Genomic DNA, 26185 nt, shown 5'->3' on the forward strand with positions numbered 1-26185 from the left:
AACTGCCTTTGCCCAATTTTCCAGGATCCCCCCCTTCCCTTTCAGTGCCTCCCATATGACAGCCCGCTCCATTCACCAGAATTCTCTGAACCTCGCTAGAGACTTTTAGGGACATTGGTGGGGGGAGATTAGTGGGGAGAGGAGGAGTGGAAAAGGCAACTGCCGGTCTTTCTCCAGGGCTTTTCTCTGGATCCAACCCAATATAAACTTGGCTACTTCAATCAGCTCCATAAGGTTTCCTAATAGTACCACAATCAGGTCTGTGGGAATAAGATATCCTAGATTATCCTAAGTACTTTCTTCTACTATTTTCTTATGGCTGGACATCTCACCAAACATAGCCTTTTATGAATCACTACAACCTCACATTAGATGTTCCTCTTTGCATTTGATATGTCATTCATGTTTGACCTTACCAGTCCCCAACTACTCTCTGTCTTGTTCACCTAATGAAGACCGTAACTCTTCATTAAGACATGAAAATTTGTGTTCTGTACAGCACCTAGCACAAAAGGACTATTTAGTAGTAGATGCAAAAATGCTCACAACTATCTGTCAAAAAATTCTTTTAGGATGATTTTATAAGGGTGGATACTTCCATTAGCACTAGGATGTATTACACAGGGCTATTGATGGTTGAAATATATGCCCTTGTCAATAGAAGTTAGGGATGAAAGGATCTGTCTTTTTCATTTCTCTCAGTTTCTTTTTTCAGTCTTAAATTTGGTTCTTGACATTTGTGACCATAAACATGAAATAAAGAGGTGTGACAGAGGTGAAGTTGGATGAAAACTTGGGCTATGTTTATTAAATTTATTAAACTTAATAAACTTTAATAAACTTCAGCAACTTTATTCAACTAAACCAACTATCTGCATTGTGGCTGTGCAGGAAGCTAGATGTTAATTTCCCAGGCGAGACCCACCTTGCCAACTAAAAGGGGGTGGCCTTAACTCCACCCTTTTCCCTCAGCCCCACCCTTAAGGGTGGCAGGGAGGCCTTCCTGATTCACCCCTACTGATGCTCCACAACTCCGAGTGGGTAGTACAGGTTAGCCCCAAAGGTGATCCCTACCTGATTAACAGGTCCCCACAAACCCAAAAGGCCAGCCTTGGGTGTCATCTTTCACCTTAAAGGTGCCTAAGGGTGCTCACCAATACCCTAACCTGTGAAACGTCCAGCACATACCTGCCTAATGTGACCAAATTAACCAATTAACCTATTTACACAAAGTACATCTGCCCTGGGCTCCTGCTGGGAGCAAAGGTGGGATATAAATCAAATAATAATTAAATAAATAAATCCAAATCAAGAACCAAATTAAACCAAATAGAATTAAAAGCCAAATCAGCCGAATGAGGGACAAAGTGCAGAGTAGGCAACAAAAACAGAGTAGGCTGTTTGGAATGGCCAACCAGCAAAAAAAGTCCTATTTGGTCCCCTAAAGGCAACCAGTGAAATCTGCACTGAGCTGAGGGAGGGACGGAGCCTTGCAAGCTGAAGAGGCAGGTAGAGAGGGCAGAGCAGGCTTCAAAGGCCCACACCCGATCATCCCTCCAACGACATAGTGTGCGGCTAGGTGCTATGGGTGACTGAAGCTATGCCAGGCTTTATTCCTGGCATGGCCACAAAACCCGCTACCCCTAGATCTCTTTGAGTCCAAAGGCGAACAGGAATTCACAACAATTCACTTAAAAAAAATCCTATGAAAATTCTTCAACATTTTAGTGCAAGTTTCTCCTAAAGAACACGTTTTTGTATGCAGTTTTGACTAATTTTTGCAAGCAATTTTCCTAATATAATGCATCTTTGTTATTTTCATGAATAACACGTTATCCTAATATGTGCCTTTCTGTAAACACTGTTTGATTGGAGAATTGCATCACAAAATTTGGATAAGTTCGAATTTTGAAGCATGGCTGTGTTTTGGTTCTCATACTGTTTTGGAAAGTGCAGATGTGATAGTTTCGACTTCAAATATGAAATGAATCAAATTTTCCCCCCATATGTAGTAGAAGTAGGTCTTATTGGCCAAAGATGGCTATTTTGAAAATAAACACTTTGGTTACTGTGCAGTCTTATGTATGTATTTAAGAATCTTGAGTGAATATGTAGATGGCTACTGTGATGTCAGTTTGACTAAAAATGCAAATAAAGCATTTTTGAAGCCAAAACGAGTCAAGCTAATTTTCCCCACACAAGCTTAAGTTAGTCTTTTTATTTATTAAAACCAGGGGGAAAAGTTTGAAAGAAGAGTGGGCTTCCAAATTGGTTATCCCACCAGAATGTGAAAGTAAGAATACTTTTCTTAAGGCTTCTTTTATAAGAACCGTATGCATGACTTTCACTTTCTAAAAAGTGGTTTTCTCTTGAACACACATCAGAACCATTCATCATACCATAATTGCAAGTTGTCAGTCAGAGCCGCACCCTTCATGCAGTGGCAGACTGCCAACACATCTGTCAGAAGCACTCATAAGCTTCCGTGTGTTATTGTAATCCCCTACAAAAGGAACAAGTCTGTTCAGCCAGACCACGTTTTCCAAACGGAATAATGACTTATATAAGCACCAAGCCTAAGAAAGAGCTTGCAACTATCTTATGAACAATGAGCTTTGTAGCAGAAGGAATGAATCGGAAGAACAATACTCAGTAGCTGTCACCTGTAAAAAAATGTGTTTTTTTAATTTAAGGATTTTTTTGTACACTATATATACATTATACTTATAAAAGTATGCCTTTAAATATTTAATAGTGTTTAAAACTCTCTTTTGGATTATGCATTCTTAGGCTATTCACTGATGTGCATAAATTGTTGTTCATTTTTGTAACACACTAATGGCCATAAGACTATGAACTCGACTGGGAATTTTGATTATGCCAGTGGTTTAACAGCTACACTGGCACTCAGTCTGTTTCTAGGTCCAATTTAAAGGGCTGGTTTTAACGTATAAAGCCCTAAACACCTTGGGCCACGTTAACTGTAAGATTGCATATGTCTATCAAAATCTTAAGATCCTCTTTGGAGGCCCACCTCTCACTGGGCCCCCCAAGTAAATTAATTAATATATATATGTATGTATGTATGTTATACATGTATAGAGAGAGCTACAAACAGAACTTCACCTAAGCTTGTTCTGGATCCCTATAAGGATTCTGTTAATCACCTAAAAATATATACATGTAATTGTGATTACAGTTGTGGACAACTGACCTACACACATACTTCAGAAACCACAAATTGGCAATCTTGACTAAAAAAAAGTGGAACAGCCAGTTGCAAAACATTTTAACACCAAGGGCCACAGCCTGTTGGACTTATCGATAGCAGCTATAGAGATGCCAACAGATCCAACAGCATTGACTAAGAGGGAAAACTTCTGGATATCCTGCCTGGACACATTGGCACCAGATGGTCTTAACCTAGAGGACAGTACAAACATCACTTTGCTTCTGCAAATGAAGCCAAGCCAATCTGAGCATTCCATCCTCAAAGATCTACAACTGCCACCTTGGTAACATCATTTGTATGTTAGCAGCTGATGAAGGTGGAAGCCGAAATGTTTTACAAGCAAAATAAAAATGTCTGTTTTGTTAATCACAATTACACAATTATATATATGTATGTATATATGTGTGTGTGTGTACGTTCTACCACTGCTACTTATCTTTGCAGCCCTAGATCTGGAGTGGGAGGATTTACAGGAATGATAACATGAAGGGAGTGAGACTTTCCCACCATCAAAGACTTTCACAATCCTTGGTATGGTGGGAGTGGGAATTTCAAGTGGAAATTTGCACTGTTGCATTTACTAGCTTTTAAAATGTTTGTGAAACAGACATTATTCAAAAGACTATGTAACTGGTGATCTCTGTTACAGAAGTTATCTTTAAGGATAGGTTAAGGAAGCATAACTCCCAAATAGCACAGCCATGAGTGAATTATCTATTATTTCCACAAAAGGAAGGTGAATGTCATAACAGATCAACTATTATATACAATATATATGCAATATCTTTCTTTTATTAATTTTTAGTTTTTACAGTATGCTGGCTAAGAGAAAATAAATATACTTGCAGTGTTTCTTAGTATTGACTGGTGATGTCCAGCTGCAAGGCTGGGGAAATTATTTCAGTCTGACGGCTGGATCAGAACATCTGGGTGGGGGGCACATTTGAATGGTGGGTGGGGCAAAACAAAATCTCTCCCAGCCCCCCCAAAAGAAAAAATGTACATTTATCTCCCACCCCCATTGTCTCAAAGACACATAGCCAGTGTCACACATACCAGTTACCAGGCACGCAACGCTCTCTCTGTCCCTCTCCCTCCCTCTCTCTCACACGGATACATTCTGTCCCACTCCCACACACCGGACATGAAGGCTTTCAAGCAGGTGAGCTTACCTCCGATCTTAGCACTGTGGTCCTTAGTTCAGAGATCCCTTTAACTGTCACCTGATGTCATATGAAGAGGGTGCCGGGTGGAGAGGTGAGCAAGTCGCAGTGAGGCTTTGGAGGACAGACCCGTATGTATCATGTGGTCTGTCCTGTGCTGCCTAAACCAGTCTGCCACTCTTTGGTGCAGAGTAGGGTTGCCAGATTCATGGCCTGAGACTGATCCTGTATCTTTAGGAGAAGAGAAAGTCAGCTAAATGCAGGTGTTCTTGCAACACTATAATGGGAAAAACCACAAGGTGGAAGTCTCCCTTCCCCCTGCACAACTTTTGGGCCTGACAACCAAGAGGTCTTCTGTATCTTTAAAAGTTATGCAGAGGGAGGGAGAATTCCACCTTGTGGTTTTTCTCATTACAGTGTAGCAAGAACACCTGCACTTGGCTGACTTTCTCTTCTAAAGATACAGGATCAGTCTCAGGCATGAACCTGGCAACCCTAATGCAGAGTGAGACACTGGTCTCATTGCCAATGTAGAAGTAACATTCAGCTGTCAGTCAGGTGAGCTTCTGTAAGTGGAATGGTGTGAGGGGGAGGCAATCTTGTTACAGTAGGGCCCCGCTTACTGGCACTTTGCTAATGCGGCGGCTTTCATTCCCCGTTTTAAAGCCGATTTTGCGGCATCTTCGCATTATTTTTGTGTGGCGCTCCCCATTATACTCAATGGGGTTCCGCTTTACAGCAATTTCCGCTTTACAGCAGGTGTCCAGAACAGAGCCTGCCGTATAAGTGGGGCCCGCCTGTATTTGCCTCAGACAGCAAAATGTCAACCCTGGGTATAGCATTGAATGAGCACCATGATTAAGCTCAGATACCCACTTTTGACACATACATGTCTTTATTTGTGCATGTGGTAGTTTTGAACTATCTTCATACATACATAGTCATAACTCCTGAGAATTATGAAAGACACCTGTGCCTTTCAATGTGAGAAGTAATCTTGAAATACCAAGTTCTGTGTTCTAAATGGCAGTCATCCCTTTTCCTTTAATACCTCAGGTTCTGTAATGTTGCACCTCAGAGCCTGTAGCATTTACCTTAACAGCAAGTAACTTTTTCTGCAATGTTGTAATAATGTCTTGGCACTTGAAAATGTGTCTACTTTTCAGAAGAGGTGAAGGGATAATTTTGCCAGGGTGTTCTGGTAAGAACTCCATTTATGAGCTGATGAGACCTTGGGAAACCATAAACAAAGATGAGATTGTAGCTATTGTTTTCATTCTTCCTTATTCTCTGTTCAAAATAATTTCAAATCAAGAGCTTATTATATTGTCCTTTGTATATTTTAACATACAAAAGGAAACCCTTGGCAGGATCCCCGCTCTAGGCATTCTTTTTCATAGTAACAGTGTTTTTATACTTTTAAGGTATTATTTGTGGAAGATGAGTGGTGGGTTTCTTGCAAAGCTTAATGATTACATTTCTTGGTACCTGGTTGTGTATTTTTAACGTTATCCTCTGCATTTCCTAGTGTTTAAGTTTCCCTTCGGCAGTATCCCGAGGGCAGTGTGATTGTGTGTGTGTGTGTGTGTAATCTGTAGTAATTTTTAAGGTTTTGTCTCCTCCAAGACGCCAGGAAAAGGGCTGCCATAACTCCCTTCTGCAATCATTCTATTGCAACTTTCTGCCAGCCACAGGATCCTGTTGTTTCCCCCAACTTCTCTTCGGCACCTTATGTTGGAAGTATTTGAAATAAAGGACGAGACTTCCATAGACCCATGAATCTGAGTATAATAAAATCACATGGCGCACAAGGAGCCCAGGTGGGTCAGGCCAATCATGTCTCAGGTGGCCTATTGGGAAAGGTGGTGAAATGAGCATGTCCCCCATCTACCTGAAAGTGCAATGCTGGAACAAGCATGGCCACACCAGCTGTTGGTGGGCTGCTAGAACTCCCATTGGTGGCAGCTGCCTGATTTGGGCACTCCATGTCCAGGCTGGCATCCTGTCAGGCTTTGATGCACTGCTAGTAGGTCACTTTCTCTTCTGACTGACGTACAGTAGCCACCACATGTGTACAGAATAGATAGGGAACAGCATCTGGCTAGGCTAGCTAACAATTGGAACCCCAGACTGGGAGCAGCCACCCACAGATTGCGGCTAGCCCACACGGGGAGAGGCCTTATATAGGCTTCCCTCAGTTCTTGTGAGACATCATCACAGGCTTGGCAAAGACTTGTAAGACTTTGGTGAAGCCTCAAGTGACTTGGGACAGCTTCTCTGAGGTACTTTCAGTAAGTAGCAGCTGTTAGCAGTGTGACATGTCTCAGGTAGCAAAATGCCCCATGCCAGCTCTGAACCCAGAAAATATTAGCGTGATCTAATATAATAGGTAGTTTAAGGAGCTTAGGCCAATGATGGTCAGAATAGCAATGTGGGCAAATACTGAGTTTAAATGTGAGAGACCCAGGTTCAAACATTGCTGTTTTTGCCGTTGCTGGGAAGAAGCAATGGGTAGGTGTGTGACTGCTGGTGGGAAAACTGCATGAGGGAAAAGAGTAAGAACCCCCTATCCCCCAGCCAGTCTTCTACTTTAGTTTGCAGCCTCTGCGGTTGTATTTTGTATAGCCAGTGAAATATTATTAAATGTGTGTATGTACACACATACAAATAAATATGTACACAGAGAGAGTGGTGGTGATTGGGAGTAACTGCACCTGAAACTCTGGTGATGACTTGTGACAGGTTTAACAGAGTACGATTACTCCTAAGAGTCTTTAAATTGCTTACTGACCTGGTCTAAAATGTGTATATCTTGCTAACACTGAAGTATGGATGACACGGTAAAGATTTCTATGATCTTTAAAAAATGCAAACATAGTACTTGTGATACAGTTATTTTTATGTTAAAAAGGGAAAATAATTAGATTTAAATTTCTAGGGAAACCCCCATGAAGTAAGTTTTAGTTATTCAGAAGAAGTGTAGAACTCACTGCTTGAGTTATTTAAATTGTATTTACTTTACCTTGTTAGCAGTGGTGGAGTTGTCCAGGGTCTCAGGGGATCTTAGACCCCATACTTTTTTGGGAGCAGGGTCCCAGCAGGGCCCCTGTGTCTCCAGCATTTATGAGTTAATCAGTATGAAAGTAGAGTGTGTTAGCCACTGAGAACAGTCAACATGCTTCCTTGTCCTTTCCTGCTGGTTGGAGCAAATCAGAGTGAAAGGTGGTGAGTCGGTTGCTGAGAAGACTCTTTTTAGTAGCTAACATTCTCCTCTTTTGTGCTTATTGGCTCCTAGGGATGTCTGTTGTTGTGGGAGAAGGCATTAACAAGGATCTCATTCTCAACCCAGCAGCAAAAAAAGAGGGAGAGGCATGGCTGTGACTATCATGAAGGAACCCTGCACTTCTGAATTTGCCACTATGCTACTGCTTGTTAGGAAATAAATCCTTTGTCATCCATAAGAATGCATTTATGTAATTATTTAATTGTGCATTATTGGGTAATCTTACTGGGATGGGATGTACTGGATCTGCTCTTTTAGTTGTACTTATGGATGGACATTTTAAGTTTTATTCTTGTTCTTATACTTGACTTTATTGTTATGTTTTTACATGGTAAGTCGCTTTGAGACACTTTTGTGAAAAAAGTGACAAATATAATAAATAAATAAATGGAAGGATGAAAACGCTAATGCCAAGCAGGTGACAAAACATATATAGCTGCACAAAACAACATGGACCAGTTTATCTTGCTCTGTGGAACATACTTAGTCATTGTCATGGAAGTTATCTATGTACGAAAAGAAGGAAAACTTTAATGTAGATGTTATGTTTTTCCCCTTAATATTTGAATCTCTAAGAACTCACACAGTTTTGCTTTCTAAATATGAAGTACTGTGAATCCTGTTGCTTTGTGTACCTTAGATAATAATATATATGATGGGAAAGAGCAACTAGATGTATAGAATTTGTTCAAAGTGTCAATTCATGCATTCGTCTGCTCAAGAATTGCTAGTAAATTGTGTTTCCGTTCTATCTAAGTATCACTGATTGCTGTTGTGTGAATACATTTCTCTAGCATTACAGATTACTCTGGGAATTAAATAATGGGAATTAAATTTTCTCTTGAGGAGAAAATGGTGGTCATCATCACTGTAATGCAAAGAGTTCAGGGGGATGTATTTCAGCAAATAAGGGCAATCTAATATACAAATTTATCCCATAATGGAAGATAAAGGAGAGGAATGAAATGTACATGTTGTTCGGACAGGTTCAAAATAATAGATTCGTTTTATTAATGTGCCAAGACATTGCATCTAAGTAGTTGTGCTGACATTTTGGAAAGCTGCCTTTGACACAACAAATGGATTTTGTCTGTACAATGCTCATATTAACATTTTCTGGGACTAAATCATATAATTTTAATGTCCAAATAGTTTCTCAGGAACTAAATATATTTCTTCACACTGATCCTGCATGTTTTAGTTGAGCAGTCATTAGCATGTTTATAATGGTTCTAATTTAAAACGACATTTTCTGAATTTTATCCTTGAGTCATTTACAAATTGTTCATATTGAGTAAACAAAGGAAACAGATTGCATTTGATACTTAGTAATTTATCTGAAAGGAGAAGGGAGGGTTAATTGTCTCAAAGTTTTGCTCTGTTTGGGGAAGTTTCTTTCTTTCTTTCTTTCTTTCTTTCTTTCTTTCTTTCTTTCTTTCTTTCTTTCTTTCTTTCACTTGCTGCACAATGCACCCTCCCCCCCCCCGTTCTGGAAGTGAAGAAGGAAAAAAAAAAAGCCTGGAGGAGTGAGGAAAATGAAAAATTAGGAGCAGGACAAGACTGACCACTCCCAGAGGGGAGTGTGGAGTAGAATTTGAGCTGGCATAAGATTATCTAAAACAGTTGGTGCATTCCTTAATGATCAAGTGCCTGAGAAGCTCAGCTCGCTCTCACAGAGCATCTGTGTTGATGTTTATATCTGTGCCTTGCTGTATGGGAAAAATACACTTTCTCTTCTTTCCCTGCTAAAAATAAAGAGGAATATAGCATTGTATGAGCTATTTTAGGAGAACAAAAACATTTGAAAGGTGAAAGGTTTCTTTTTTTTTAATAAATAAAATAAAGTAATAAAGGTCAGGGCTGCTTCTTGGGCTCTCCCTGTATGTGGAGATGGAAACAAAATGGGAGAAGGTGCATGAGGCAGAATGTGGTATTTTATCTATGTGCATTGAAGCTTTCACAAGTGATTTTTTTTTAAGGAAACCATTCTGAGATGGCTTGGTGCAGCCTACAAGCTCTTTTTCTCAGTCAAGCTCAGCTTAAATAACAAGCTTGCCAACAGCCAGTATTTATATCCCAGGATTTGAATTTGGAAAGACAAGAGTTTCAAATCAGAGCTAATAACAGTTTGGGAATATATGTGGAATTCAGAGTAAAATGGATGCATTTTTAGTGCCTAATCATTTTTAGTGGGCTTAGAGAGTTTTAGTTAAAAGTCTAAGACAACTCTCAAAGCTCTTAGCTGTTCTGATTTTATCATTTTGAGGGAAAATATTTTTTACCAATGAGAGAAAGGTGCATTGGCACCTGCAGATTCAGAAGGCCCTGTCTTGGGTATATATGCTTACTGGCATTATTAGAGCTGGAAAGGGCCAAAATGGATTTACTTTCTGATCCAGAACTCTGCTATAACATGCATCCATGTACCTCACTACTCCCTGTATTTTTAACCCCAGCAGTCTCCACAGCTGTTTGGATCAGTAACAGCAGCACCCAGCGGAGAGCTGCAATATGTAATTGATATTTGTATGAATTGTGTCACTACTCACCATTGTATCGTATTTTGTTCACTTATTTAATTATATAAAAACTGAAATAACATTTATTAAAAAGAGCAACAGTGCAGGTGGTTGATGCACAGCAGGTAGACGTGGGTCATCTGACACCCTGCTATGCCAAGCCTTTGCTGCCAGTACTGCTGCAGGCTATGGGAAAGGTCATGTCAATTCGGTGGGATATTTGGGTGGATCAGGTCCATTACCTTTTTGGCCCTCACTAGTACTTTATTCATAATAATGCATTGCATACCTTTAAAATTGTGCTATAACAGGTCACACACCCTTTGATTAACCCAACCTTATATAAGGAAAGAAATTCACTTGAACCATAATCATTTGAACCACAGATATTTGTCTCACCTTTGAAGAATTCACCATACCTGCCTCTTTTATATTTTTAGTCTCTATCAAAAGAATACTGTTATAGTAGCAGGTGGCATTCTAATAACATTAGGTTACTAATTGGAGAAGGATGTATTGTATTTTAATCTGAGAAATGATGGGGATATCACTTCTGGGATAATTTTATTTTTAAACAAAGGATTCAGGTCTACAGAAGTATGATATATATAATACCCAAAAGCTCCTTTTAAAAAAAAAGTCCACAGGCATGTATATTTATATTGTGAAATGATAGAGATAGAGGTCTGGGCAGTAATCTCAGTGAGTAGTAGAGCAGCGTATTTACAGCTATATCTATATCCCTACCAGGTTTTGCTTGCCAGGGAGGAAGGTAGGAGGCAGTTTTCTTTCTTTCTTTCTTGTTTTGCTGCACCAGCTCTGGGCTGGCATAGCAGATGGACCAGATTGGGCCTCTCTCTAGGAGAAATACTGGCTTGGAATGCAGTGGATCCATCATCAACCCTGTTCTGCCTCCATAACATCCTGTTTTGTGCCCTTATGCTGCTTATTGCTGGTGGGAACACCACCAGAGGTGGTGGAGGCATCGATGGCAGTGAACATCCCCACCACCAGCCTGCAGGATCTGGGGGATGGGGATGTCTGTTCCGTCCTAACTCCTGCAGCAGCACTTACTGCAGTAGCACTTACTGCAGTCACAGTGTAAGTGCTATGCAACCATTCCAAATGAACTTGGACAAAAAGTAGGGTTTTATGTAGAATCAGCTAAGTGTGGTTCTATCTAAGATAATTCTTCAGGTATTCTAGGTAGGCTTTTAAAATTCTGATACAATAGGATTGTTAGAAAAACCTATTAGAAGTGTCAGATATACAAACAGGATGCACATTATCTACTTTAATGTACGACATATTTCCCCTGCTTTGACTGTAGAGTAATAGTTGGTCACATCTCTTTTATGAATTGTCACCCTCCAAAATGGTATGGAATACAGAGCTTGGAAGATTACTTTTAAAAAGTAATAAATTACAGTTACAGTTGCATGGCCCAAAAAAGTAGTAATTACCGTTACAATTACAATTGTTCTGAAAGTAACTGATTACTTTACTTTTCCTCCAAAGTAATCACTACAATTACATTTCAGTTACTTAAAAAAAAGCCTACAAGGTGCTGGCCTTGGCTGCTGCACATCTAAGTAGCCTAAAACAACATTAAAAATAAACAAACACATACCTCCCTATTCATCAGCTCCCACTGGTAGTACATGCCCTGGTCACCTCTCGATGCAATGCACTCTACGTGGGGTTACCCTTGAAAATGGTCCGGAAACTACAGCTGGTACAAAATGCGGCGGCTCGTCTGCTCACAAATAGCCGCCGCCGTGACCACATTATGCCGGTGTTAGTTCATCTACACTGGCTTCCAGTTGTTTTCCGGGCCCAATTCAAGGTGTTGGTATTAACCTTTAAATCCCTATACGGTCTCGGCCCAGTTTACCTGAAGGAACACCTCCAGTACCACCAATTAAGCCGCCTGACCAGATCAGCCACGCAGGGCCTTCTCTCAGTACCACCAACAAAAACAGCTAGGTTGGTGGGAACTAGGGAGAGGGCATTCTCAGTGGTGGCCCCCACTCTCTGGAACTCCCTCCCGTTCGATCTTTGACATGCCCCCTCCCTGGATGCATTTCGCCGAGCATTAAAAACTTGGCTTTTTGAACAGGCCTTCGGGACCTCCGGGGTGGGCTAATCTTTATCAATATTACTGAATGCCCGTTGTTTATACACTGTTTTATGATGCTGTATTGTATTTGCTCTGTATTTTAAATTGTAATTTTACTGGAATTTAATTGTGTACGTCGCCTAGAGTGACTTTGGCCAGATAGGCGACACAAAAATTAAATTATTATTATTTATTATTTAGAATAATTATTTTTATTCATAAGATAGCAATGGTGGTCTCTCCACTGGTAAAGGAGGTGGGGAGGGAGGCAGAGGCCACTACTCAGATCTTTGCACGTCAAACCAAGTGCAACCCCCTTTCCCCCCACTCAGACAGAGCATAATCTCTCTCACTTAACCACCTCCCAGACCCTGCCCTTCCACCAACTAAGGGACACTCACTCAAGCAAACATTTTCCCCTGAGATGCAAAAAAGTTAAAATACTGCAAATGCAGCACAGTAGCCAGAGAGGGTGGTGGAGGCCACTTTGTGTGCCAAGTGCAAACACAGTATACACACACACACACACACACACACACATGTTGTCATCTTTCACCTCCACAGTTCTTTATCTCCATTCTGCTGCTGCCTCCTTCTCCATTATCCATGTTCTTAACCTCCGGATCCTTTTTCCCTCCACTCCATTCTTCACCACCGCTATCCATTTTTTTAAATAATAGTTTTCTCCACTCCACCCCGTCTCACTCTCCGCCTCCTCCCTCGTCGCCTCCTAGCCATCCACAGAGCATGAGGAAAGAGCGACACTGCACAGAAGCCCAGTTTGAGGCACATGATTTTCATCCACAAATCAGTGGAGCAGACAACTTCCCCTGCTCCTCCCCCCAAGTAATGCCCAGAAGTAATTCTGGAAACATTACAATTACTCCACAAAAGTAGTAAAATTATTCCTAGTTCTATTACAATCAAAATGTAAAGGAATTACCCACTCGTTACTCAAAAAAGTAATGAATTACAAGTAGTTCGTTACTTGTAACTAGTTACTTCCAAGCTCTGATGGAATATAATATAGCGAGAAACCTGCTGCGTCAGTTGAAATTGACAGAAATTGGAGGGCACCTGGTGTAATCAGAAGAGATGCTGTGGATCCCAGCCTATGTAGCGTTTTTTTAAAAAAAGAAATGATGATCAAAACTTTATATTAAAAGAAAAGGTAACATAAAGAAAAAACATAATTTTAAAACATGGTCTGACCAGTGTTAAGTTCTGTGAAGTACCATTCATTTTAGTGTGAGAGTTAAGCACCTGTTTAAAATCATTGCATTGAAATTTATGGGATATATGTGTTTAACTGTCTATATTGTCCTCAGAGTTAGCATATGTATGCATGGACATAAACATGCACACATAAACTTTCAGGAAACCTAATCCTGTGCATGTTTACCTGGAGGCAAATTCTACTGACTCCAGGTGGACTTATTTCGTAGTAAATGTGCTTAGTTGGAAACTTAAAGATGCTCTTCCATTATGTGTCTAAATTAATTGGCAATACTGTGAAGTGATACTTGTTCTGTTCTAGAAAAATATGTTAGGTCTGTATTTTTAAAGGGATTGGCTAATATCTTATCATCTTGAACATTGATTGTTTTACTATTTCTAGTAGATATTGATTTGCTCCTGTTAATTCTACTGTTGATGAGACTGACTTTGTATTATTCCGGGCCAGGGATAGGTAATGTGGTACCCTCCAGAGATAGCTGGACTACAACTCCCATCATCCCTGACATTGGTCATACTGGCTGGAGCTAGTGGTAGTCAGAGTCCAACAACATCTGGAGGCTACTACATTGGCAACTTCTGTTCTGGATGCTTCAGCTTAACTAGGTTGAGGACTGAGCCGATTAGTTTAAGGAGCTGTGAATCATAAACTAGTGGACCTGATGGGATTCCTGCTGAAGTCTTTAAAGAAGGTGGGCCTGAACATACACAACAACTTCATAAGCTCATCAAAAAAATCTGGATGAGGGAGGAGATCCCGGAAGACTTTACGGATGCCATAATTATCACTCTTTTCAAGAAGGGTGATAGAACAGATTGTGGGAACTACCGAGGCATCTCTCTTCTAGCTACCGCACATAAAATCCTTGCAACGATCCTCACAAATCATCTCCTACCTATCTCAGAAGACATCCTCTCTGAATCCCAAAATGGTTTCCGCCCTTCCAGGGGGACAGTGGACATGATCTTCACTGCACGACAGCTTCAAGAAAAATGCAGAGAGCAAAACCAACCTCTGCATATGGCGTTTATTGATCTGACTAAGGCCCTTGATAACTGCTCTCTGGACCATCATTCTGAAAATTGGATGCCCTGATAAATTTGCGAATATTTTGCGACTCCTCCATGACAACATGACAGCAACAATTTTGGATAACAATGGCTCTCAAAGTGATCCATTCAAAGTGGGATCAGGCGTCAAACAGGGATGTGTCATTGCTCCGACCTTATTTGGTACTTTCATCACCATGATTCTACACCTTGTTGAGGGGAAACTTCCCACTGGCGTGGAAATCACATATCGAACAGATGGAAAGCTTTTTAATCTCAGTAGGCTGAAAGCAAAAAGTAAGATAATTACAACCTCTGTCATAGAACTTCAATATGCCGATGATAATGTAGTCTCTGCACATTCAGAGGAAGATCTTCAAACTATCCTAAATGTCTTTGCAGAAGCATATGAAAAGCTTGGGCTCTCGCTTAACATCAAAAAAACCAAAGTGCTTCATCAGCAAGTGCAAACCAATTCCTCTGCAGCACCATCAATCCAGCTTAATGGTGCAATGCTGGAGAATGTCGATCACTTTTCTTATCTTGGCAGCCATCTCTCTGTAAAAGCTGACATCAATGCTGAAATTCAGCATCCTCTGAGCTCTGCGAGTGCCGCATTCTCCTGAATGAAGCGTAGAGTGTTTGAGGATCGGGATATTTGCAAGGAGACCAAAATGCTTATTTACCGACCTTACTGTACGCCTGTGAAACATGGACCATCTATAAACGCCACTCCCAACTTCTTGAAAGATTCCACCAACGCTACCTCCGGAAAATTCTGCAAATTACTTGGGAAGATAGGCGGACTAATGTTAGCGTATTGGAAGAAGCAAAGACCACAAGTGTTGAAACAATGAACCTCCAACATTAACTTTGCTGGACTGGCCATATGGTTCGAATGCCTAATTGCCATCTTCCAAAGCAGCTACTTTACTCCCAACTTAAGGGTGGAAAACGGAATATTGGTGGACAGCAAAAGAGGTTTAAAGATGTTCTCAAAGCTAATCTAAAAAAATGTAACATGAGCATCGAGAACTGGGAAGCCTTGGCCCATGAGCGTCCCAATTGGAGGTTGGCCATTATCAAAGGTGCTATGGACTTTGAAGAAGCACGAGTACAGGGGAAAAGGGACAAACAAACTAAGCGGAAGGCGCGTCAAGCAAATCCTCATCGTGACCATCTTCCATCTGGAAACTTATGTCCTCACTGTGGGAGGCTGTGTGGATCGAGAATTGGCCTCCACAGTCACTTACGGACCCACTGTTAGACCTTACCCTGGAAGACAATCTTACTTGGCCACGAGTGATCGCCAATGAATGAATGAATGAATGAATGGCACAAACACTACGCATGTAGTACTGATATTTTTTATTGTTGGTAAGTCACCCAGGTGATACTATTCCATAACGTTTTGTGGGGACAATGTTGCCAGGCCCTCATATTTAGCATGTTCCATCTTGACTGTGTCCTCATGTGATGAGGCCTAGTAATTATCATGCCTGGAAACGTCTACTGGAGTTTAGCCCAATTTGGCAAATCTTGTCATATGAGGTGGCATTCACATAAAATATTTACCTTATGAAATTGATGCGGCATAATTAATGTGGGAACTGGATCTTCAAGGAGGGTGTCCTAAAAAGAAGGGAAACTGTAATAATGTCTGTCTGTTTAAAAATCTAATTCTCATTCTGCGTTTAGTTATATTTTGTTGCACTGTGAAAGTTCTGTAAGACATAACTCTCAATTCTGGTGATAAAAATGGGCAAGACTTTATTATTTTTATAATACAGATGCTAATCTATTGAGAATTATTTCATGTTTTGAAATTGTTTCTTGTGTGTTAGACATAGCTAGAATTTCCTTCTCCCCAACTTGAGGCTTCTCCAAGACTGTTTTCCTTATATTTTAATATATTTTATATGCACTAAGGCAAAAGGAAATAAAAAGTAATATTTGATTATACAGCCACAAAAGTGGCTGTATGCTATAGTCAGCATGAATTTTTTACATTCCCCAATGTTAAATTGAAAATACTCCCATGCCATTCTGATGCTGCCCATAAGCTCATTTCAAAACAAATCCTTACCAAACGTATAGTCCTGAACTCAGAAACGCTTGCTTAACAACCCTCTAAATTTTCATGGCAATACACAAAACCATCAGAGAGAATTGAGAGTTCAAAGTGTAAAAAGAGAGAGAGAAAAATCAGACCCTTTTTAGTTTTTTTTCTGTCAGAGTTCTCATAATTTGTTGAAATTAATTAAAGATCAGCCATGTTCAGAGTACCTGTAATCCTATTATTGACCTTGCCCCATACTCTGACCTTCATCTTCTGAAGTTTAAATGTTTAAAAAATGCCTGGCTGATTTTTAATTAATAAAAAAAAAATAGCATTGAATTCAACGATAATGTTGGGCATGCTCAGTAAGAACCAACTGACAGTGTTCTAAAAGCCAGACACACAGCTTATTGGCTTGCCTAATCAGGGGGTGACACCCACACCAGACCTTGATTTCACTTGAGACAGTCATGGCTTCCCCGAAAGAATCCTGGGCAGTGTAGCTTGTGAAGGGTGCTCCTGTTCCCCTGACAGAGCTCCAGTGGCCAGAGTGGTTTAACAGTCAGCTGCTCTGATTGAAGCTCTGTGAGGGGAACACGGCGTCTCCTAGCAACTCTTAACACCCTTTACTAACTACACTTCCCACGATTCTTTGGGAGAAGCCATGACTGTCAAAGTAAAATAAAGGTCTGGTATAGATGTGGCCAGGGCCAGCTTTGGTTTGAATTTGGGTGGGAGACTACATGTGCCTGGTGTAGAATAAAAAGGTGGGGGAAACCATGAAAAAGAATGATACTGTTCACAGGGTATACCTTTTGGAAAGGAAACGGGCTTTTCCTCTGCCCAGTGCCCACCCATCCAATCTCCTCCCCTCCCCCTCCCTCTCTCTCCTCCCCTTGCTTCCCCTTCCCCTGGTCTGTTTCACCTATCCTAAGCAGGATTCCACAGGAGTAAATCCCATTGAACTCAAAAAGCATGCAAATTATCAAACCTGCCCTCTTGTCCTCCTCACTCTGATCCCCTCCCTCTTGCCCCTTCCCTCCCCCTTCCTTTCCCCCTCCCCCTCTCCCCTCCCCTTCCAATCCCCTCCCCTCCACCCTCCTCCTCCTCCCCTCCGCTGTCCCCTTCCTCCTCCCCTCCACCATCCCCCTTCTCTTCCCCCATGGTCAGTTTTACCTATCGTAAGCATGATTGCACAGTAGTAAATCCCACTGAAATCAATAAGCATGCAAATGATCAAACCTGCCCTCCTCCCTCCCATCACCTCCCTCCCATCACCTCGCTTTTGCCCCTTCCCTCCCCTTTCCTTCCCCTTCCCCCTCCCTTTCCAGTCTCCTCCTTCCCCCTCCCCCTTCTGCTCCCCTCTCCCCCCTTCCTCCTTCCCTCTACTCTCCCCCTCCCCATCCCACTAAACTCAATAAGCATGCAATGATCAATCCAATCTCAGAAAACTTGCACAGGATCCCATTTCTTACTTCCGGGATTAAAAAGCAGAGAGATTCACTAACAGGCAAAAAACCTTGCAGTTTCTATCAAACTTTAAAAAGCAGGGAAATTGGGCAGCTATAGTGAATGCACCAGGGGAGCAGGAGACCTGAGCTCCTCTCTGAGATATTGGACTGCCCTACAAATTTGTCAAAATACAAACACCATTTGGGTTGGTCTTTCACAGTCCAATCCACTTCCTGTGTAGCTTGGAAGAATTTGGTAACATGTGAAAGACCAACCCAAATTATGTTTGCATTTTGACAAATTTGTAGGGCAGTCCAATATCTCAGAGAGGAGGTCAGGTCTCCTGCTCCCCTACTGCATTCACTATGGCTGCTCAATTTCCCTGCTTTTTAAAGTTTGATAGAAATATCTGCTATCTATGAAAATGGAAATGGACTGCCTTCAAGTCAATCCTGACTTATGGCGACCCTATGAATAGGGTTTTCATGGTAAGTGGTATTCAGAGGGGTTTACCATTGCCTCCCTCTGAGGCTAGTCCTCGCCAGCTGGCTAGGGCCTGCTCAGCTTGCCACAGCTGCACAAGCCAGCCCCTTCCTTGTCCGCAACTGCCAGCTGGGGGGCAACTGGGCTCCTTGGGACTGTGCAGCTTGCCCACGGCTGCACAGGTGGCAGGGCACGTAACCCCTGAGCCTCTCCTTGTGGGGTGATCTTTAGCTGGCCCTTGACACCCAGGAGACACGAGCGGGGATTTGAACTCACCAACTCTGGACTCCCAGCCAGGCTCTTCTCCCCACTGTGCTATACCACCTTATCTGCTATCTATAGGTACGTTCTTAAACTGCAAGGTTTTTTGCCTCTTAATGAATTGAACTATTTTCCTGCAGAATCTCCATTTGTTGTTTATAAATCTACCATACATTTACAATCATTATTAATAAATCAGTGTGCTTTTGTCTTCTGTCACTGTCTATTATCTTGATTATCGTGATCCATCTCAATCCGGTTTTAGGCCCGATCTCTCAGCGGCTTTTGATACTATCGACCATGGTATCCTTCTGGAGAGACTCACGGAGTTGGGAGTTGGAGGTACCGCTTGGAAGTGGCTCCGCTCCTACTTGGTGGATCGTCTCCAGAAGGTAGGGCTTGGGGAGCACTGCTCGATACCCTGGACTCTCCATTGTGGAGTCCCGCAGGGATCAGTTCTGTCCCCCATGCTTTTTAACATCTACATGAAGCCGCTGGGTGCGGTCATTAGGAGTTTTAAGTGCATTGTCACCAGTATGCTGATGACACACAACTCTATTTCTCCTTTTCATCTTCCTCAGGTGAGGCTGTTAATGTGCTGAACCGTTGCCTGGCCGCGATAATGGATTGGATGAGAGCTAATAAACTGAAGCTCAATCCTGACAAGACTGAGACGCTGTTGGTGGGTGCCTTCTCGGCCCAGACGGTGGATGTCCAACCTGTTCTGGATGGGGTTACACTCCCCTTGAAGGAACAGGTTCGTAGCTTGGGGGTTATTTTCGATCCATTCCTGTCTCTTGAGGCTCAGGTAGCCTCGGTGACACGGAATGCATTCTACCACCTTTGGTTGGTAGCCCAGCTACGTCCCTATCTGGACAGCGACGACCTCGCCTCAGTTGTGCATGCTCTGGTAACCTCTAGATTGGACTACTGCAATGCGCTCTACGTGGGGCTGCCTTTGAAAACAGTCCGGAAACTACAGCTAGTGCAAAACGCAGCAGCCAGACTGTTGACGAGGACCAGACGGTCCGCACATATAACACCTGTTCTGGCGCGTTTGCACTGGCTACCTATTTGTTTCCGGGCTAAATTCAAAGTGCTAGTTTTGACTTATAAAGCCTTACATGGTGCGGGACCACAATACCTGGCGGAACGCCTCTCTCGATATGAACCTACCCGATCACTACGTTCAACATCAAAGGCCCTCCTCCGAGCTCCGACTCACAAAGAGGCTCGGAGGGTTGTAACGAGATCTAGGACCTTTTCAGTGGTGGCCCCTGAACTATGGAATAGTCTTTTCAACGAGGTGCGCCTGGCGCCTACACTTCTATCCTTTCGGCGCCAGGTTAAAACCTTTTTATTTTCCCAGGCATTTTAACATATTTTATTGTTGTTAATATATACCAGGCTGTTAAATACTTAAATGTATGTTTTTAGTGTTTTATTGTCATTTTATTGTATTTTTTGCCTTGTATTCACTTTATGCTGTACACCGCCCTGAGAGCCTCAGGCTTTGGGCAGTATAAAATCGAATAAAATAAATAAATAAATAAATAAATAAATAAATAAAGCCTGGATACAGGAATAATTGTATGCATGTCAGCAATAATTATCAGCTTACAGTATTGTTACAACATGTTTTGAAAGAAAGTTGTTATAAAGAAAGTAAGAAAGTGGGGCTCTCGATAAGATAGTTGATCACACTTTCCATTGATATGGATGTTATAAATATGCCACTCTGTACAATAGTGTTTTTTTGAGTCTCAAAAAGTCAGAACTGATTTGAAAAATAACGTTTGACAGTTAGGACTTTGAAATTTTGCTACAGCACACACAGATTTAGGCTTTCTTTTATTTCTGACTTTTACCATAAAAAACAAAACACACGCATGGCATGAATTCATTCTTCATATCTGTATGTCGAAGAAAGTAATGTGAGTGCTACTTCAGTAAATTAAAAATAACCTGGGGGTGGGGAAATTCTATATAGATGGATGCTGGCCATTTGAAGGTCACATAGTATTCAGAAGAGGTAGAACTGGGCTTCCTCACTTGTTGAAGGTCACAAGATTTGGGACTGTAGTGGAGGAGAGAGAAAGGGGGAGAAGCCTACTCTTGATAGAATCAAGATGACTTTCATTTAGTCAGAAGACCGTAAGACCTTGCCTGTGATAGTTAGCACACTTGTTCATCTGTAGTCAAAGATTCTTTCCATTCAAAAACTGATTGATTACTTAGTAGCTAAATGTTAATTGTTTTCATCATGCCTTCTGATCACAGAGATATCTTTTCATCCCTTTTTTTTTTAACCTGGAGCTTGCTTTATCTCTTTGTAGTGAATTTGTGGGTTTCTTTTTTCTTTTCCTTTTTTACCAGTTCCCCTTTATCTTCACATTGATGCCTCACTGAGATGGTATCATTTTAACACCTTAAGACCGGCAATTCAGCTCAGCAGTAAACAGGACAATCACATATACAAACGATCGTGGTTTTTTAAAGACGTTATTTACTTCTAACCCACTTTCCTACCAGGATTCTCAAAGGAACAAACCATTTGTCTGTATGGGTTTTCTACATGTATTTATGAGCTACAGAAAAGTATCTTAAATTAAAACTTGGCTAGCTATCCACTTCTCCAGTTTAATCCCATTCTGGGTTGCTAGTGCTCATTTTAGCTACCATTCAAAGCCCCCCGTGAGGGTAGGATTTGACAACTGATTAACTCACATGGTATTTCACATATTAATTAAGACTCCAATGCTAGTACAGTTGCTACCTGTTAAGGATATATCCACAATGAGGTGAATTAGGCCATGAAACAGTAATAAAGAAAGTCTTCTGAGCATGTGCACTGTGAGATTTACCTCCTATTTGAAGAAATATCAGAGGGCATGACCTTATTAGCACAGAAGCGTCCCCTGCCATACTTTGTTTTCTGGTTAGGCAATGAGGCTCCTGATAGTCTGGTACTGAGAATCTGCACTGGGCCTTGTGCATTTAAAGATAAAATGGAGTATAGATCATAGTCATAGTTTTTTGTGTGTATTTGTGTGTGGTTTTTTTGGTGGTTTGTTTTTGTTGTCACTGAAAAATTAGTGTAAGAATCAGGAAAAAACCATTAACTTATATTCACCTGTGCTCTTATCAAGCTACTAAAACAGGGTCAAGGCTTGTGGTAAAGCAGAGCAAATAATTTGTAGACAGCCGTCATTCAGCAGAAATGTGATGTTTATGTGCGTGTCTGAGAACTGCTTCATTAGGAGGATCAGTGGCTACTAGCAACAATGACTATGTTCTGTTTTACTGTCAAAGGCAGTTTGCCTGTGATTGCCAGTTTGGGAATCTCGTGGGGAGAGTCTGCTGCACTCACATCCTGTTTGCAGGCTTCCCACAAGCATCTGGTAGGCCATTGTGAGAACTGAATGATTGACTAGATGGACCTGTGGCCTGGTCCAATAGGGCTGCTCTTACGTACATGTGATGTGCAGGATTCTTGATTCTCATGTTCAGAACAATTGCATGATATTAAGCAGCTTATAGCTAAGGGCATTTTTGTTGTTTTTAAAACCTATATATAGTGGTATTGCCACAGATTGGCTACACTAAGCACAAACAAATATGCTTCATAGACCCATGCCACAGTATCATATATTTATAAAGAGGAATTCATCATGTTGGAGCCAGTTGTGAAAGTGCATGGTTTTGTCATTTTGAAATGTCACAATTTCAATTTTATATGTAGCTGATAATGATGATTTAATTTACAGGCTGCCTTTTGTCAAGGACCACAGGAAGTTTATAATACATTAAAAAGTAAACAATTTGTATTGTAAATCGCTTCCTCATGGAAATTGGTTTATAAGTGAAATACATAAATAAATAATTGAACCACACAATCATTAAAATCACAATTTTCAATTTATAATAATCAGTGTAGCAGCCACTAAATCACTAAGTGCTATTAATATGTAATAATTAATATGTAGATACTAAACCTAACCCAGAGCTCTCTCTGTATTTCATTTTTACATACCACTCCTGCATCGGTGTCTTTCCACGTTTACTGCAATGTAGGCCCCCCCTCTACTGAAATAAGTAGAAAAGTCATAGTGGTCAAGTAACCTTTGCTGCATCAGGAAACTACAGAATTGAGCCAGCTGTATTAACTAGGGTTGCCAGGTTCAGGATCTGAGACTGATCCTGTATCTTTAGGAGAAGAGAAAGTCAGCCAAGTGCAGGTGTTCTTGCAACCCTGTAATGGGAAAAACCACAAGGTGGAATTCTTTCTTCCCCCTACACAACTTTTAAAGGTACAGAAGACCTCTTGGTTGCCAGGCCCGGCCTCCAAGAGGTCTTCTGTCTCTTTAAAAGTTGTGCAGGGGGAAGGCAGAATTCCACCTTGTGGTTTTTCCCAGTACAGAATTGCAAGAACACCTGCACTTGGCTGACTTTCTCTTCTCCTAAAGATACAGGACCAGTCTCGGGCCAAGAACCTGGCAACCCTAGTATTAACCCAGTTCTAAAGAATATGGGAAAACAGTTTTGAGAACTCATGCTCCCTCCATTATGTACAGTCCCTTTAAAAATGCTCATACTTTTTCAACTGATTTTGGCTACTGAGCAGAAACCTGAAAATGCTAAGTCCAGCTGGAACATAAATTTAAAAACTGTGCATCAGATCTCCTTGATTTCACTGGGCCATGTGTTTTACTTCCTCTGGATTGCTCCCATGACACTCAGATTAGATTTCATAATCTCTTCTCTCAATCAAACTCAGAAGTTTGGGTGATATCCAATGTTAGCCCTACTCAGAGTATACTTACTGAAATCATTAGACTTTACAAGTACCCGAAGAAGGTGTCCCTGCACTTATAGTGCGAGTCGCTTCCGACTCTTAGGGTGACGTCTTGTGATGTTTACTAGGCAAGTACCTAAAGACTATTAATTTCAGTGGTCTACTCTGAGAATGGCTAACATTTGTGTAAACATACAAACATAAAAATGTGAGCTGGATTTGTTTGACAACAGATAATCTTTGGATTAGGCAGCCATGCATTTTTCAGGTTCCTTCTTGCCAATACTTCAGTTTTAGCAGAATCTACATATTCTTAATATTATTTCTATTTTCGGGCATTTTGGGGTCTTGCTTGACCACAAAGATTTGACTTATTCTTTCATTTGCCACAACCTGATATAGGGAGATATATCACAGCAGAGCTGTTAAAATGTTTTCAGATATTTTCCATTTGTTGATAGAAGAAAAGAAAGCTACAGTGTTTTGTGCATATTATCAACAGAGAGTTGGCTAGATTGACTTATATTCATTGTCTTTTTTAAAAAATGCTTCTTTACTTTTAATAAGTCTTTAAAAAATAGCAACATAAGAAGTGCCTTAAGAATTAGGAATATCTCATTGTTCCTTGACTGTATAAATCATTTTACCCTAATACCGTATTGTCATAAACTGGGCAAAAGTGTCCTTGTTAAAATATTTTATTTTTAACTTCAGTAAATATCAATGTAAAGCCAACATTCTTCATTTTTGTAGGGATAAGGGGCTTGAAATCTTGGCAGGACGCAAGAAAGACATATTTTTAAACTGATGATATCACAGAAAAGGACAAATTATAATGTTCGATTGATAATTGATGGTTATCTGTTGATTCTTCTATTATCTGGCCAAAATTCATAAAAGTAATAAAGGCTTGTAATTGTTAAAATTGAATTATTTGTTTTATTGTGTATCAAGTATTTTAATGCTATCTATTCCAACTTAGTACTTCTTAATTTTGCTCTTTTTTGAAAGGATATAATTAGTATATTGGCTTTCCCTACTAAAATATTACGCAGAAGCTGTATTGTCTTTTCAAAGATGTTTATATGGTGGTGTAACCACAACTTGCATAAAGGTTGTACTATAACTGTTGTGATAAATTTCCACCAAGAAAAACCCACATATGATTGTACAAATTATAAACCATGAGTCTAACTGCATTGGCTGCATTCAGGCATAACACTAAACTATGGTTTAGTGTGATAATAACAACCTGCAATGAGCCCTGGGCTTGTGTGCTCCCCGTCCCCTCTCCTACTTTGGCATGATTGCAAGGAGGAGATTGGATGCTTTTGTTTTCATTTTGGAGTGCTGTCCAAACCATAAATTGTGGTTAATCTTAGCTATTGTTAACTGAAAAAAGTCCACTTCATAAACTATGGTTTGTTTCAAGATGGCTTGCTTCAACAAGCCATAGTTAAGATTAATCACTTTTGTCCAGGTTCAGAAATCATAATGGAAAAGAATGTTTTTGAACTCCTTCTAGTGGCTGTGCCAGAAGAGGATGCAAAGCATCCAAACCTGAGGATTTTTGCAACTCATTCTCATAATGATAAACCATGGTTTAATATTTCATCTGAATGAGGCCTTTGTCTGCAAGTAACATTCCCATTTCCTTTTGAGATCCATTTTCCCATTCATAATGTATGGAGAAAGGTGTGTTTCATTCATATACACCTTTGTGAGGATAGGCTGGAGGGTTGCATGTCTGCCTTTCTCACTCACTTGCTAGACAATCACCATATTGTAAAGTAACATTAGATGTGAATGTTCTGTGCATTTCAATGTAGGTCCCATTTTTGAAAGAAAAGAAGTGTAGTTATCAGACTTATGCAAAAATAGCCCAACATGGTGATTGTGAAGTGTGTGCTTGCATACAAATATATATTTTTCCAGGTAACTGTCTGAACTTGCCATGTGAGAGTTCATGCCGTATGCAGAATTTATTGGGGTGATGTAGCTGTAGTATTGTTCTAAATGTAGGTAACTGAGCCTGGTTTATGCCTGTTGGTTACAATCCCATTATAAAATATTATTAGCAACAGGTTCAGTGTACTAAGGTTTGTATCCAAAGTAGCACTAAGTTTCTTGTCCTGTGAGTGCAAGGATTTCTGCTAGCATGATAGAATTCCTCCCTCTCCTCGCCTCAGATGTTCCCCCAACCCTCTGGAATAGATTTGGGGGTGTGCATGGGGATGGGGAGAAGAGGGTGGAAAGTTATGTTGTGCAAGCGGAAATCTGCTTTGGATTTCTCATTGGAAAGGTACCAAAGTGCTTTACATTCAGGTTATACTCGCAACTGTGTGAAATAGGCTAGATTTGTTTGTGAGCACATTCACAATAGACAGCTTCATGACTGAATGAGAGTATGGATCTAGGGCTCAAATATCCAGATATAATACTTTGTCTAATACAGAACATTGGCTCCATTAGTAGTCACTGAGAAAGTGGAAGAGTCAAAGTTGGCACCAGAGAAGCACCTCTCCCATCCAAA

General features: G+C 40.8%; 1 protein-coding gene across 26 annotated transcripts in view; it reads left to right on the forward strand.

Annotated features, from left to right (window-relative positions):
- Window positions 1–26185, forward strand: part of SOX6 (SRY-box transcription factor 6) — a 765761-nt gene that overhangs the window by 360100 nt on the left and 379476 nt on the right. The window lies entirely within an intron of this gene.

Source organism: Rhineura floridana, chromosome 2, assembly GCF_030035675.1.
Source record: "Rhineura floridana isolate rRhiFlo1 chromosome 2, rRhiFlo1.hap2, whole genome shotgun sequence".
NCBI classification, from domain to species: domain Eukaryota; kingdom Metazoa; phylum Chordata; class Lepidosauria; order Squamata; family Rhineuridae; genus Rhineura; species Rhineura floridana.